The 17,461-nt window shown below is 41.1% G+C and overlaps 1 long non-coding RNA gene across 1 annotated transcript; it reads right to left on the bottom strand.

Annotated features, from left to right (window-relative positions):
* Positions 1–11,557: 11,557 nt before the first annotated feature.
* LOC123729842 (uncharacterized) lies at positions 11,558–12,864 on the bottom strand. Its single transcript, XR_006761497.2, has 2 exons — positions 12,597–12,864; positions 11,558–12,380 (listed from the first exon to the last, which is right to left on the bottom strand). It is a non-coding gene; the product is annotated as an uncharacterized LOC123729842 (long non-coding RNA).
* Between the last annotated feature and the right edge of the window lie 4,597 nt (positions 12,865–17,461).

The raw sequence follows: 17,461 nt of genomic DNA, 5'->3' as shown, positions 1-17,461 counted from the left end.
ATGGTGTTTGCAATGCCAGCATGGTGTGTGCAACGCCAGGGTTGTGGGTTTGATTCCCACGGGGGGCCAGTACAAAAAAAAAAAAAACATGCATGAAATGAATGCATTCACTACTGTAAGTTGCTCTGGATAAGAGCATCTGCTAAATGACTAAAATGTAAACGTAAAAAGTCATCAGTCAGGAAGTTAAAGCTTGGTCGCAAATGGGTCCTCCAAATGTAAAATGACCCCAAGTGTACTTCCGAAGTTGTGGCAAAATGGCTTAAGGACAACAAAGTCAAGGTATTGGAGTGGCCTTCACAAAGCCTTGACCTCAATCCTATAGAAAATTTGTGGGCAGAACTGAAAAGCGTGTGTGAGCAAGGAGGCAAGGAGATGCCTCAGCCGTTTCGTGGGGCTCCCATGCCTCAGCGGGATCGTTGGGCTTTTACGCCTCATCCGGTTCGTCGGGCTTCTATGCCCCAGCCGGCTTGTCCAGCGGCCATGCCTCTGCCGGCCCATCAGGCTGGCCCAGGTGGGACGCTGCATGGCGCCCCTAGAGGGGGGTTACTGTCAGATTGTAGCGATTGCGCACCAGCTGTTGTTAATTAAAAAAATACACCTCCTCCTTTCGTCTTACCCGAGTTTGCCGTTTGGTCTTGACAATGCATCGAAAAACTAGCGAGATGTACAGTATATCGATATCCTTGTTCAGGCACATTTTTGTCCAAATCGAGGTTAGTGATCGCTGTTCTGATGTCCAGAAGCTGGTGTCGGCCATAGAAAATGATGGCAGTGACATTATGTACAAAAAGTTAAGATCAGAGTAAAAAAACACACAAAATAGCAGAATTGGTCAAGAGCCCGTGAGACAGCTGCTATCCACTGCATCGCCATTGTCCGTAAGACACACCTCCTGCTATGTGTGCGATCAGAGTGAATACGTGAAAGCAAAGATAGTATGATGAGTGAATATATATATGAGATCATATGTAAAGTAGAGAATGCATGAGTCTCTACCGGTACCCTAATGTCACCCTAATAACTCCAGTGTTTACCCTAATATCCCCCTTTTAACCCCAGTGTTTCCCCTAATATCCCCCAACTAACCCCATTGTTTCCTCTAATATCCCCTTAATAACCTGTGTTTTCCCTAATATCCCCCTACCGTTTCCCCTAATATCCCCCTACTAACCCCATTGTTTCCTCTAATATCCCCTTAATAACCTGTGTTTTCCCTAATATCCCCCTACCGTTTCCCCTAATATCCCCCTACTAACCCCATTGTTTCCTCTAATATCCCCTTAATAACCTATGTTTTCCCTAATATCCCCCTACCGTTTCCCCTAATATCCCCCTACTAACCCCAGTGTTTCACCTAATATCCTCCTAATAACTGTATTGTTTCACCTAATATCCCCGTAATAACCTGTTCCCCTAATATCCCCCTAATAACCCCAGTGTTTTCCCTAATATCTCCCTAGTAACCCCAGTGTTTCCCCTAATATCTCCCTAATAACCCCAGTGTTTCCCCTAATATCCCTCTAGTAACCCCAGTGTTTCCCCTAATATCTCCCTAGTAACCCCAGTGTTTCCCCTAATATCCCTCTAGTAACCCCAGTGTTTCCCCTAATATCTCCCTAGTAACCCCAGTGTTTCCCCTAATATCCCTCTAGTAACCCCAGTGTTTCCCCTAATATCCATCTAGTAACCCCAGTGTTTCCCCTAATATCCCTCTAGTAACCCCAGTGTTTTCCCTAATATCTCCCTAGTAACCCCAGTGTTTTCCCTAATATCCCTCTAGTAACCCCAGTGTTTTCCTTAATATCTCCCTAGTAACCCCAGTGTTTCCCCTAATATCCCTCTAGTAACCCCAGTGTTTTCCCTAATATCTCCCTAGTAACCCCAGTGTTTCCCCTAATATCCCTCTAGTAACCCCAGTGTTTTCCTTAATATCTCCCTAGTAACCCCAGTGTTTCCCCTAATATCCCTCTAGTAACCCCAGTGTTTTCCTTAATATCTCCCTAGTAACCCCAGTGTTTCCCCTAATATCCACCTAATAACCAGTGTTTCCCCTGATATTCCGCTAATGACTCCAGTGTTTACCCTAATATCCACATAATAACCAGTGTTTCCCCTGATATTCCCCTAATAACCCCAGTGATTCCTCTGTATCTGAATATCTGAACCTGACTTGGACAGGAGGGCAGGGCAACCCAGGTTGTCTTTACCACACCACTACACCCCTTCCTTTTCCCCTGGCCGACACATTGAAGGCGCTCGATACCAGATCCACCCCTTCTTCTCTCACTCCCTTACTCCTCCTCCCTCCCTCCTTCCCTCCCTCCGCCCCGGGCAGACCCAGTGGTGGGATCTCCGTTTGCGCACAAAGGAGCCTCCTCTATCTGCATACGCTGCACATAAAAGAGCCTTTTGTCATGGGCTCCGCACACATGATCGTCCGCCTTTCACCCCCTAGAAAAAAGACCACTCTGTCTCCGCCAACCAACTCCACCCCCAATCCCCCAGGCTCCCCAATCCTCTCCAGCCCTCAAACCACTCCCTCCCTGCCAGAGTTTTGTCTGCGGCAGAACTTCTTAAACACTTTATTAGAAATAACGAGAGGTATCAGTGAGCTATACCTCCCTTATTACTGTTAAGTGATTTTCAACATCATCAAAATGCTAGTCAAGTCTTAATTTCTTAGTTTATGCAGCTCGAGTTTTGCTCTCTCATCCCCCCTCCCGCTCTGTCTCTTGCTCTCTCTCTCCCTCTCTCTCTGTTTATCTCCCTCCCTCCTCCCTCCCTCCCTCCCTCCCCTCCCTCCCTCCTCTTCTGGCCCTTCTGTGCAGCACTCACAGTGAGTCACAGTGGACTATAGCATCTGCTGTCCTAAAATATAAATGCGCTCTCATTTTTTGTTCTCCTCTCCCATCTCTGATATTTAAGTGAACTGAATGGGCACTAGTGGTTGGTACCATGCCATCACCCCTATTACTGTGGCAAAGGCACACTTGGGATTGCCGACTGTCTGAGAGCTGCCGGTTTTCACACTGTCATTGTGGAGCCGTCTGTCTTTTCATCCTCCTGCCCTATAGGTCTGAGAGCAGGGGGAACAGCAAACTGGTATGAACCTGTCAGAAACGACAACAGTTAGTGCCATTATGAGACTGCAGTCTGCACTCCTCGATTCCATGTGCTTTATTGATGAGGTTTCGACCCAGGTCTGACCTAATGAAGACCAAAGGGGTTCAAACATCCATAAAATACATCAGAGAATATCGATTGCAGTGTAAAAACATGGCCTTTCAGCAAAGGTGCTTTACTGTAGTTCTGTACTTCTGAGTGCGATGAGCTGTATTTCTGAAGAATTCAATCCAGTGGCTGGCAGTGAATGATGACAGAGAGATATTCTTTTGGGAAGAGTCAGAGTTGGTTGGGGAGGGGAGGGGGAGAGAGCGTAAGTACGGAGACAGGTGTACCACACACTGTCGAGTGCACGGGCCATAAAAATGCTCTCCTCAGCAGTTCCTTTGAAACACACACTGCCCTGATGCCTTCACTTTCAGTCCAAATAAGTGTAGATTTTACAACGCTCTTCCAGCCCGTCTTGCAATCGCTGCACAGCCTTTGCAGGAGTGGAAGGATAAGACTGACTTCTCCTCCGTTGTCCATACTGCACAGTGCCATGTCCTCTCCCTGACCCCTGTGGCATGACAGGTCAGGGGCTGTCATGTAGCCGGCTGGGATGGTAGCCGCCTGTCCACAACTCTACCCCACACCCTGATGGGAGGGCCAGGGAGTCATCTCTTTTCCATCGCAGACAGACAGACAACTCCCTGCTTTAAGGTCTATCGAGACATCAGTGGCTTAATTAGCAGTGAGTGTGAGACAAGTTACAGAGTAAATTACAAATGTGTTTCTAAAAGATTTGGGGGCGATACTCTAAAATATGGTATGGAGACTTCAACAGAGCATCTCAGTTTACAAATGGAAATGTTATTTAGTTTAATTGTATATTTTAGTTTTTCTCCAAATGTATGTTAATTACACCCATATAGGTTACTGCACAGAACTTGTACACCATAGAACCATAATGCAAAATGTTATGATATTTTAATTGACCTTTATATTATTGTACAACGATAAAATAAAATGTACTGTGATGTAATGCAATAGCCCAGTTGTTAATAATAAACATTGAACTGCTCACCAAAACATTGCCACGTTTCCTCACGTGGATTTGCATCCAACAGTATCATTCTGTAAATCTATTGTGGTACAGAAATCAAACAGTCTGATCCATTTCAACTGCTATATTTCCTCAATGAAATGACCTCATTCTGGAGGTGTTGTTAACACTGGAGTAATGTTACTGCTGTAATTGATTCCACTGCCCCAGTAGAACCGTGCTCAGTACTGTTAGAGCAGCAGCTGGTAGAAACTTTACTGACACAGCAGCTACATTGGACCGGCTGCTACACAGTTTCTTATGCATCTGTTACTTTCATTAGTTTCGCTGGTGAGAGTGTGTCTGGGATCAGTCCTGTTCTGTGTCCCAGCCCTCTGTACTGTAATGAAGCCACGTCAGGTTGAGAGAACGGGAGTGTATCTGCCAAGACAGTGAGTGATTGAGGCTTTGTTAGTGTCCTAGGGAGACAGTAAGCACGGGGTGTGTGTTACTAGATAGAGAAAGAGCATGAAGAGTGTGTGCGTGTTAAAAGAGGTGTGTGTTATGATGCAGCGACAGCAAACAGGGAGTGTGTGTGACCGAAGTAGAGGAAAAGCACATGGAGAGTGTGTAAAGGAGAGCGAGAGAGTGTGAGGAGCGGCGATTAGGTGCGTCGGGTTCGGCTGGAGCCAGACAATCCTCTCGCCGTCTTCTCGCCCCAGTCTGTGCCGGTAAAGGCACTGTGATGTTGCACAGAGTTGTCCTCGGCCTCGTTGGCGGTGGGCAAAGGACCCTACAGCACCAGGCTAGCGCCAGGCTCGCCCGCTCTTGGCTTGGCACACAGGAATAATAAAAGTGAGTGGCCCAGGCTGTAGGCTAGGTGAAGGGTGTGTTAGCAGCTAGCCGACCTCTCCTCCTCAGAGGACCACAGCAGGCAGAGGGGGAGCTCAGGTATGTAAGAGCCCATGGCCCCAGACTCACACAGGCTGGTGGTGCTGGTCAAGTGCACAGAGGGGGAAAGGAGAATTTACTTGTATTGTTACGCTTCACCAGGTCAGGAGACTTTTTGTCTTAAGCTTTTCTGTTGTCGTTTCTTCTTCGGATTTACGTATGTTACTAAAAGTTAAGGTTGGTTGATTTTTCTTTGTAAGAATGTGCATTATCTTTGAAATATGCATTTGTATATGTGTTATATTGCATCAGATCAATGATTATCACTGTTAAATGTTTAGATTTAGCTGAGTATGGGCAACAAGGCCTAATACAAAGTTAATTTTTAATTATTCTAAATGCCAGTGATATTTCAAATCATATGAGCTTAGATCACATTTAAACAAAATAGAATCTGATAAAATAACAATGTTATCTTCGTTGTAAAAACCTAACTCATGTCTATCCATTTCAATGTAATACTACTGTAGAATTGAACATGCAACTCATGTGACAAAGGCAGTATAGGGCATTTTTCAATTAGAATTTCGTGTTAACCGTTCTGCTCAAGGTCAAGATCAATTCATTTTGAACTGAACCCTGATATAATATTGCCCTTTTTATGGTGAGGAGCTCTGATTCTGATGTCTGCTGTATTGGTGTGGCCGTACTCTATACATTATATGTCTGCTTCCTGAAGGGCCATGAGAAGTAGTCCTGACTCGTTGCAATCTGGGTGTCGCCCCGTTTATGAAGGTTGTCCATTCTGAGGTCTGATATCGGATAGGGTCCATTTTGTATTGCAAGCTCCCAAGCTTTCTCTCCCTCCCTCCCTCCCTCTCCTCTCTTTCTCTCAGAATCCGGTGAGACACCGCGAGGTGAGTTTAGCGCTGATGGAATATCATATCTGTTTGTCTTGTTCTTACTTATTGAAAACCATCTACTTTACATTCAGTCACTGTGTTTATTTGTGTGTTTATATGTTTAATTATACAATAATATATCAAATCAAATTTTATTGGTCACATACACGGGTTTAGCAGATGTTATTGCAGGTGTAGCGAAATGCTTGTATATATGTAAGATATGAAGGTATGTATTAGAGCCTCCGTATTAGCTTCTGATTCAAGTTTTTGCATACAAAGGTGACTAAACACCAGCTAAATGCTACTGAAGTTGGATGATGAATTGGCAATTGACAATATAGTCTGCAAAATAATGTTTTGTAATAGTGTACAGGTGTAAGATCTTAATTTGATCACCCTGTTGCAGGCTTCTTGAGGTTTAAAAAGGCTTCTGAAGTTTGTAATTTCCACAAATTTCAAACTTGATTGTTCTATACTAAAAATGTATAAACTCCTACAAAAATGGCCATTAATTATAATCCACATAATAATTAAAATGTCCTGTTGTTGCAGGATTATTTTCCTGCTGTAGCAAACTGGCTAAAATTAAGATCTGACATCTGTAAGTACTTTCATATGATATAGATTTAAGTAAAATTACTTATTTTAAATATTTCCCTGAAAACAAATGGTAAAATAGTTGAATTACTATTCTCCAAAATACTCAGTGCATAAAAAACATTATAGGATGACATTAATCTTCATGACTCTTGAATCTTGTAAGTTATTCCCACATACTTTGATCTTGACTTCTCATTCGTAAGTTCAAATTTATGAAAAGCATCTCTGTGTAAAGAAAGCATCAATACAATAATCACATAGCTCATTGTTTAATGACTATAGCATATTGGTTTGCTGGAATTTCACAGATAAATACATTCAGATATACAGATGTAGAGGTTAAAGTGTTACATGTTACTGATAAAAAGGTTAATACTTTTTAAATTATAAGTGAATATGTATCATTTGCAGCCTTGCTGACTGTGTCAAATGATACTGTGCAGTTCATTTTCATAAATTCAATGATTATTTTCTACTTTTAATGTTTTATTTCAATTAAAGAGAGTGTTACTTTTTGCTTAGCAGGTGCATTGGAAAAGTGAAACAGTTATTCAAAGAAAATAAGTTGGTGTGGAAGTAAATGAGTGATAATTTGCCAGAGTGGTGTGTGCGAGCTTATTTCCTTTGAATGCATTTGTTATTGGAAAAATATGCTATTTTGATATTTCAAAATCCTCTTTCAATATAATTGACGTATAAATAATATTTTCCCATCTTTTTTTAAATTCTTATCATGGGAAAATGCTTAACCTTCTTGTTGGCAGACACATTACTTATGACTTCCATTTTAGTTTAAAAAAATGTAAATCACAATGTTTGATTGTATATATAGCAGTTAATTATTGCATAATTTGTTACAATTACACGCAGATGCACCTGATTTTAATTCTACATGTGGTTGACAAATTTCGACAGATTCTTTTGAATAGCCCAATTTAAGTTTGAAGTTATTTCTTCTTACCTGGTTGATATTCACTCTTGATTTGTAATATCAGTTATTATCTAATCAATGCACTTCCAATGATGTATTCATTCTATATTAATCATATAGTACCCCATGTATATAGCCTCACTATTGTTATTTTGCTGCTGCCGTTGAATTATTTGTTACTTTTATTTTAAATTTTTTACTTATCCATTTTTTACTTAACACTTATTTTTATTAAAACTTCTTAAAGCATGGTTGGTTAATTAAGAGCTTGTAAGTAAGCATTTCACTGTATGGTCTACACCTGTAGTATTCAAATACAATTTGATTTGATTTGATTTGAAATGTAAGCTCTTTGTGGTAAGAAGTTCCACATTTTTCTATTGAGGTATGTATACAACATATTTTGTTACAGTAACTAATTCATTGTATTATTCATTGCTATAGCTACAGAGTTATTTGTTATGTATTGATATTCTTTTCAAAGGCCCTTCATTATACATATATTGAAAATGGTATTGTCATTAGAAAGACATATCTTCTATTTTCAATTCAAATTCAAAAACTTTTATAATGTTATGTTGAGCTGTGAACCCATTTCTAAAAAGAAAACATATGTGACTAATAGAACATATTTCACAAATACAATTTTCTTTAAGATTGTACAATATTCAAGTGTAAATGTGTATAACAAAGCAAAATCTTAATTCTTAAACATCACCATCTCAGAAATTGTTTTCCTCATACACATAATAATCACATTTCGTATTTGTTTTTCCGAAGAAAATGTTATCATGACATTATGAGGCATTGCACATAACAGTAGACCCAATGAAATGAAACCCTGCTTGTTTAGTTTCAATAATGAATATGTAGGTGTAATCTGTCAGGAGATATAGGGTTAAGTCAGCTTCCACTTTTTCACATTGACACAATTCATTTACGTCACCCACTCAATACATCAGTAATAATTGAAAATGTGTGAATAAGCATGTGCTGTTGAAAGGGTATATCTATCATATCGTGTCATATTATCCATGATATTCACACTGCGCATGTCTTCTGTCCACCATTTTGTGATCAGAACTTGATCTAAATGCTCCCATTTTATGAAGTGCCGTGGAACACTTGCAGCTCAGTAACACGGGGGATCAATTTGAGGGAATCTATTGTTGTGTAGGGTGTAAATAAATTCCTTGACTCATGATCATTGTGAAATTAAATGTCAAAGATATACATTTGCTAATCATACATAAAATAAAGATCTTGAAATTAAAGGAAATGCCCGGTATAAAGTTCAAAAGTTTCTTATATTTAGTTTCTCATGGCAATACTACTATTAAGTATTACTGTTTGTAATTCAGAATTGATACTCAGTAATTATAGTGAGTAATTAAGCAAAGTTGCACCCATCCCTACCACCCTCTTGTAGTGTGTGTGTGTGTGTGTGTGTGTGTGTGTGTGTGTGTGTGTGTGTGTGTGTGTGTGTGTGTGTGTGTGTGTGTGTGTGTGTGTGTGTGGGGATCCTTACACATAGACAGAGAGGGAGAGTGGTGGTCGCAGTCAGCTGCCTGAGGTGACGGACCAGAGGTCAGGGGTGTTAATAAGACGTGATGTGTAGACCCTGTGAGTGACGTCCCTCGGGGATAATCCCCTATTCAGCATTAGTTAATGTGTTAGTCATCTTTACCTTCTTAACGCAAACAGCACTGGGTTCCTCATTGGGCCTCCCGTATAACACTTTTGACCCCAGGGTCATGGCCTTTGTTCCCTGCTCGATGGGGAGTGCCCTCAGAGGTCAGGTGTAATAGAGAAGTTGTTTAGACACGTGCCGGGTTGAAGCAAGACCACCTCATAGACTCACTCTGCCCCTGTTCCTAGAGAGGGAGTCCAAGTCTTTCATCCCTGCGTACGTAGGGCCATCCGGCCTTGTGGCTTGGTGCTATTCTCCTGATTAGCTTCCTTTAAAACTGAGGTCCCCAATTACATTCAGTCACGGGCCGATTTTTCCTTGAGTGGATGGTCGGGGGTCCGGAACATGGTTACAAATAATTTGTAGACTGCAAATTGACCACAAGAATCCCAAACAGACATAGTATTTGACAAAAACAGAATAATTTCAAACCTTGATTACATTGGGATACGATCACATACTGTATGCCTCTGTTAATGCGTGAGAATACTTGGGAACAGATTTCCTAAATTAAAATCACTTTAAGCTGATTTCCTGGTGATTTTACAGTCTTTTATGTCCAACAATGAAAACTATTTAGTTTCTATTTTGGATTATTATTTGTATTTATTTGTATTATTTTTGATCAGAAAAACCAAATAAAATCACCCGAAGGCCGAAGTTTGCCCGCAGGCCGCCTGTTTTGGAACCCTGCTATAGAATATCAATTGTTTCTTTGTGATGTGTCAGCTGTATGTGCCTGGTATCCTGATGCATTGCAGTTTCTGATCCTGCACAGTCAGAAATCTGGCTTGTACTCCTGTTGGTGGTTAATGGGTAAAGGAGAGTAGATCATGTGTGCCTATGCGGAGCTGCTGCCCACTGCAATTTCATATTCCTCAGCCTTCCTTTCCTGGCTGTTTCCTGTGTTTCTAGACACTAAAGACAAGCAAACAGGCTCCTAATCATGTGTCCTTGACTCTCCTTATGTGACCTACATGGAATACCAAGTGTTTGGTATGACAGCTTTGAAAAATGGTGTTCAGAGACCTTGTGACTGTTACTCTGTGACTCCAAATTATGTATAAAAATTATGGAGCACAAAACATTTTAGAGTGAGACAAAAAAACGACATTTCAATTAGTTAAATTAGAGAATGCCATGATTATGCCCCCTGTGCAGAAAATAAAGATGTAGTGTTGTACATAGAGCTATCTTGTCGTTCTTTTGCATAGATCATTTGTTGCATTTAGTTTGATCTTCCCTTGGCCGACCCTTTTATTTAGTTAATTACTCATAACACATGAGAAAAGCAAGAAGTGAGAATCCAACAGCCTACATTTTGCATGATCAGGAATTCTTATTATCCCAAAATAAACATTTGATGTATTACATATTTTTTGTTTACCATGTTAAGATCCAACATGCATACTAACAAAAGTTATAATTTTCTGTAGGACCAGTTGGAGAAAATTATATTTGCATGATCTGGTTTTACCATATATACTAGTGATATACTACTGGTTAACATTGAATGTATTTATTTATCAGTACAGCAACTATATACGAAATGGTTGGATACTATTTTAGGTGTTTTGTCATAGATTTTAAGTTATCTAAGACCACATAGCAATTTTAATATTGATTGTGCTTATTTTTTTCTGTTGAATTATGAGTTTGTTATTCCAAATACTTCCTTACAAATGTATAACCAGCTTGTCGATTTAAGAGTTGAAAGACAAGACAGAGACAAAATGTGTGAGGATTTTTCCTGGAGTCGTTATAGTTCACTTTTTACAAAATGTGTAGTACGGGAATACATTTTATTAAGCAAGGTTAAGTTTTGAATGTATCACAATACTTAAAAATTCTGAATGAAGCCAGTAAATGACAATGCAGCGTCCGCCATTTTATAAAAAATGTCCTTGAATAGGACTGAATGACTGAATTGGTATTCACGTGTCGATAGCTAAGCCACATTTACTGACGTGTTAGTTAACTTCCTACTCTGATCATTCTCTCCTTCACCATCCACTGTAGTGAGTTATGTGGATTTGTAGCATTTCAAAACCAGGAACATAGCTTTGACTAACAGGTTGGATATTTACTTTAAACTTTATTAACCATTTAATCTATTGTGATATTATCTAAAGATTCTAAGAGTTAATGCTGATTGAGATACATAGCATTCCATAGCATATCGTAATTATTAACAATAGGGTTAAGAAGTCCCTTCAAATATACTACAGAAGGATAGTTACATTTACCTCTCTGTCCTCCCTCCAAGGTTTTTTTATGTTGTACTAGGACATTGTTTTTTAATGGTATTGTTTGCCAAAGTTCTTATACACACCTGTGTAAGAAAGCATTCCTAAAAAAATATCTAAGTCAAAAAAATATTAAACCGGTCATCTTAAAATTGCTTAATTTATTATTTGAAAAGTGTTTAAAGAAAGCATGGTTAAAGTAATTTACAATTCTAAAACACAACTTAAAATATAATAATGACATATATAATTACATATATAAATACATTTTAAAATATAATTCAATACAGACAAATGCAACCAGAGTAGAGAAGAGGGGAGCGAGGTAGAGGCACACAGTCGTAAAAGTTGGCATCCTCCCAAAACCAAAACCTTATCCTCAAGTGAACTTCTTGCAAATGCTGTGCTACATGCACACTAAGCTAAATGATTAAATTCTGTGCTACATGCACACTAAGCTAAATTATTACTACAGACCGTTCCAAACCAACGACTAAAACAAATTTCCCCCACTGTCTGTCCTCTACTGAAACTGAGCAGGATTGTACATACAAAAATACATATTCCTAATATGTATCTACAATATCCACAAACTGTATGTTTAAACCTATATGTTTCAACGCAAAGACGTGAGTTTTTCAATTGGTTAAAACGCATGGCGAGATGTGACGTGAGGCTGCAGTGCTTTGGATTGGGTTCTAGGGTTCTAGCTCATTCCAAAGCAGACACATCCAACCCATTTTGTGTCATTTTTTAAAAAGAAGATGAGAGACTGTTAATAACGCCCGAACTTGGTTGCACCATGTCTTCAGTAAGTAAACACAAACAATGTTTTTTCCCTCTGCAGGTCCATTGAATGTGGCCACCTGTGTCTTATTGAACCTTGTCATGAAGAGGAGGAGAGGAGAGAGTCCTCGGAGTGAGTGAGCGGAGGAGCCTCCGGTCGGTCGGGTGTTGCTGTGCTGTTCTAACGAGGGAGAGAGAAAAAGCCAGCGATGAAAGGAACCGGGTGGCTGCGTTAGGAAAAGTACCCCTCACATACTCATTCCGCAGAAAAGACGGGAACCCTGCAGCAGCAGCCATGTTGGGTAGTTTTGTCTGAGCTAACCTAACAGCATAAATGTCCTCCACAAACCAACAGAAGGTTACACAGTAAAAGCAGCAAAATTAGAGTTTTCCCCACCTTTCCGTTCTGCTAGGCATGCAGTCCCCTGCTCTCCTCCTTTACTTCTCATGTGGCATTAAAGACACAAGGCATCAAAATAAGTCCTCAAGAGGAGACATGCAGAGATTTTACACTTTTCCTTTTTCTGGCTTTCTCTCTTTTTAGACCTCCTGATACTTCGGGGAGAGAGGGGGGGAGACACGTGAGCCCAGCCTTTGCCGTTTTTGGAACCAGAGCCAAAAGAGGCAGGAAGTTGTTTTACAATAGCCTTACAGTAATCTGCCACAAATGGAAAAAGCCAAATGCTGGTCGCAGAGTGGAAAAGGTGGCGGGACAGAGAGAGAGAAGCAGGGCGAGAGGAAGGGAGAGAAGGAGCATAAAAAACTGAGATAGGCAGACACGTGAATCAAAAGAATAATCAGTATGAACTAAGATGGAGGACTGGTCTGCCATGTTGTTTTGTAGTCCTGTAGTACATAATTGTGTGTGCGTGTGCGCGTGCACATGTGCGTGTGCACGCTCGCTCAAACAGCAGGGTTTAGGGAGGGTGGAGCGCGTCACGATGCAGGACTCTAGACGATTCCAGGGTAAGGGATACTTTAGACCCAAATACACTCAAAAATCTTTTCCTATTGGTTTTAAATATGATACGTTTTTAGTCAGTACAGCTATAGTTTCTGGGTTATTTGGATAAGCTATCCTCTGCCTTTTTACCCAGGACAAATCAGAACCACTCGTGTTTTCTGTGAATTCACAATCACATTGTAATCACGGCAGCTGTTTTTCTTCCAGAAAAGCAGTGAGGTCTCATACAGAATGGTTATCAGGCTTTTGACTCCTTGCCAAAATAGCTGTAAGGGTCGTGCAATGTTTAGCCCCTCGGAGTGATCGAGTGAGGACAGGAGGAGGAGGGTCTTGCTGTACTGTAACTCTACAAACCCAGCTCCTACCCTGCCACGTGCTACACTACAGTATTATACGCAAGTAGCTTATGTTTTTTGTCTTCTCCATGCTGCTTCCACGCTAGCTGCTGTGGCATGCTAAAGAGTTAATACTCTGTCTGTGAGTCGTGGCTGGCTGCAGAATGTGATCCAGACAGGCTGTTGCAGCTTGACGACAGAGAGAGAGCGCTACAGTACTGTACTGTACTGTACCAGATAAGGTTAATCATTTAACCTGCTCTCAGAAGTGTTGCATATTTCAAGTTCCTTATCCACTCTGAGTGTTTGTCTGTTGATCTCTTTTCTCTCTCTTTTCTGCCTCTTTTCTCTCTCTTTCTGTTTTCTCCCTCTCTTTTCTCTCTCTTTCTCTTTTCTCCCTCTCTTTTCTCTCTCTTTTCTCTCTCTTTTCTCCCTCTTCTCTCTTTTCTCTCTTTCTCTTTTATCTCTCTCTCATTTTCTCTCTCTTTTCTCTCTTATTTCTGCTCTTGTGTGTAGTTGATTGTCGGGGTGTAGCGTGTGCTAGTATGGCGTGAGTGTGTACACTGCGTCTGCGCACTGCTGGAGGAGTGGATTTCTGTGTCATTCTTCCTCCTCTACCCCCTCCCACCCTTGCCTGCTTTTCGCCCTCCCACTCTCTCTCCCCTCTCGCTCTCTCTTTCTCTCTCTCTCTCTTTCCCTCTCGGCCTCCATCTCCCTTCCTTCATTCTCTCTCCCTCCCTCTCAAGTGCAAATACAGTTCCTTGCCGTGTTGGACGTGTGATCAAGAAGTGTCTGGCTCTCGCGCTCCGCCGCACCTCCTATTTCATCATCACTTGAGCTTTTCTCTCCTTCACTCTGCGCTTGCTATCTCCTCTCCTCTATCCTCGCTCCTCTTCTCTCTCCTCCTCTCCTCTCTCCTCCTCTCCTCTCTTCTCTCGCTCGCTCCCCTTCTCTCAGCTCCAGCTGCATGCAAGGGAGAGACTCAGGCTCTGTGGGGAAGAAAAAAGAAAAAGAAAAGAAGTCTGCTGATATTCCTCCAGTCAGGGCCTCCCCACAGCCCGCCCTTCCACAGAGGGACATTTTTTACTACTAGCTGGATTTTAACCCTCTGCCTCCAACTATCTGCACAGGGGCTCTGCAAAAACCTGGCAACAAGATGCTTTTTTGGGGCCTTTTCGTAGTTTTGCGTGCCGATTTTTGCGGCAATTTGTATCTTGGTGTTATTTCTCCTATTTGGTGTTAATTTTTATCTGCATTGTTACCCAGAGTTGTGTATTTTTATGTGAAAGCGTTTCTGTTGGTGTTTCTTTTAAATATGATATTATTTTTGTCGTTGTTTCGTCGTTTTTGTCTCCCGCCACGTGATGGGCCTTCTTCCTCCTGGAGATGTGTGCGTACGGGCACCATTCCATTTCTGCTGGGTTAAGCCCTCTTCTTCACGCTCTTCCTCCTAGTGACTGTCTGTGGGTGACAAGCAGGGGAACGTGTTCAGTCTCTGAGCGTGTTGCACATCTGCGTGTTAAAGACATGCTCTTCGTGAGCGCCAGAAACTCTCTCACCTAGAAGTACTGCACCTCCCTCTTCTTCCTTGCTTTCACTGTGTCTTTCCCTCTCGCACCCTCTCTTTCCCTCCCTTGTTCTCTCTCTCCCTCGCTTTTAAATGCTGTGTTGGGCTGGAGCTATTTCTGGGACAGGTGCCTCCCCCCCAAAAAATGACAGAATAATGCTGATTATTATTTTTTATTTTTTTCAGCGAAAACATAAGAAGTGACCGTGGTTTTGTGCCACCGATGCATGATTGAGTTAAGTATTATAACTGATTTCAGGGGCTGAGACAGCTTGGGAAATGGAGGTTTGAATACTTACTGTAACTGCACTTAGTCTGGTAATGAACACATTCCAGTTGGGAAGACAGAGGGAGGGAAGAAGGGAGGGAAGAAGGGAGGGAAGAAGGGAGGGAAGAAGGGAGGGAGGGAGGGAGGGAGTGGGGTTCCTTTTTCAGACTGCTGAATTATTCATGTGGGCAGCCATGGCTGTGATTGGACTGGTTGTGCTATTTGCATGCATCAGACATGCTGTTTGTCTGTTTGCTAACATTCCTCATTCAAAGACTTGTTAACTAGCAGACGGCTTAGCTGGAGCCTTCCAGACAGCCTCATGGCCTCCTTTTGTTGCAGGCACGCCAGGCCTGGGCCCAGCCCATGGCGACCAGGCGAGGTAGCAGCGGCCGTGGGCTGGGGCTCTGGGCTGGGTCTTGGCTGGGCTACGAGAGGGCCTGCCTGCCTGGCTGCTTTACCAGAGCTGCCAGGGACACAGAGGATGATGGCTTCCTGTTCTCCTCAACAGATACTGTATGTGGATCCCGCAGGAGAAAAAGAGAGGAAGAGAGAACCTGCTTAGAATTTCACCTCCGGATTCGGAATGTTTCGGAATGTTTCGGAATCGCCTCTACTGTGGAATATCTGTAGGTAATACCTGTTTCTCTATGTGTGAGTGTGTGAGTCTATTCATTGTGTACATGTGTTGAATTCCCTTTAGTATAATTTATGTTTATTACTCTTTGTAGCCTTTGTACAAAATAATGGACTTCACACGCACTATAGTTTTTATCTGTTTCTTTTTGATTTTGATGCACGTGGTGAATTAAAAAACGCAATCGGAAGCCATTGCATATAGTCGTGTATTGCACAAAGGTACTACTTTATGTTTGTTATGAAATTGTTTAATTCATGGCAAATTACTATATATGTATTACTACTCAAACTCAAAAAGTATAATACTGTGACTTCCACTCAAAATCTAGAAAAATCGGTGTTTTTCTTAAAACCAGAGGGATCCTGCGTTGATGGTGCGTTGATTACTGTCAAGTTAATCTGATTTTGTGGTAATCATTTTCTTAAAACCAGAGGGATCCTGCGTTGATGGTGCGTTGATTACTGTCAAGTTAATCTGATTTTGTGGTAATCATTGGGTCTGTGGAAGGCCACGTTTGTGGAGATATTTAGTGTGAGTGATGCGGTTTTGGGTTAGGTGACAATGTGTGTGGAGTGATACATTGTGGTACCCAATTTGGTCAAAAATCTATGTAAATTAAGGTTGGTGTTGGAATTATGAGTTATTCTAATTTTGCCACATTTACAGGCTCATTTGTTGTTCATCGAAGACTTGATTTAAACTGATACAATGGATTTCTTCTATTTTGAGCAACAGGAGAAGGCTCCTGTGCCTTTCTCATATCCCTTATTCTTCTCTGCACAGCAGCATACATACCTACACAATACATACATTTTCAATACACAATCGCATGTATAATACAAATAGTAACAAGTCACGTCCCTGCAATGCACAGACATTTCCCTTGGATAAAGGATCATTTCTTTACAGATTTTAAGCTAATATTGAAGCAAATAAGTCAATCTGACTGACAATTATTTCCTTCTAATTTACAATTTCACACTTATTCAGTGTGTCGGGATTTGCTCATTATAATATGGTTGCTGTCATTTTGTGATACATTTAGCAGCGCTGAAATAAATGAGAACGTAATTATCTAGTGATAATATTAATTCATACTACATATTAGATGTTGGCACAAAATGTAATTTCAGCAGATTACACTCAATACCCTTAAATTGTAAGTAATTATGATATCATTATAATAACTGCAATATTTCACTTAATTGTCTCATGGACAATCAAACTGAGTATACAAGCTTTTTCCTCAATGATTTGAAATGCCTATCTGTGAGGTTATGAGCAGTATTTCATGGTTTTCATGAAGAACAGGATTCAGGCTACATTAGACTTTGAACTGGCACTATTGTTTAGTGTATTTGTTGATTGATAAAAAACATAGGCCTTTATTACCTCCTATCCACATTTTCAAATGATGAGCGTGAGGCCTGTACTGATAGTAGATTGTATTCAGTCCATTACATATATGGAACTTAACGGTCATGAAGG

The sequence above is a fragment of the Salmo salar genome, chromosome 23 (genome assembly GCF_965601325.2).
Source record: "Salmo salar chromosome 23, fSalSal1, whole genome shotgun sequence".
Taxonomy (NCBI): domain Eukaryota; kingdom Metazoa; phylum Chordata; class Actinopteri; order Salmoniformes; family Salmonidae; genus Salmo; species Salmo salar.
The sequence above is the reverse complement of the archived record's forward strand: the minus strand, read 5'-3'. Positions and strand labels throughout refer to the sequence as shown.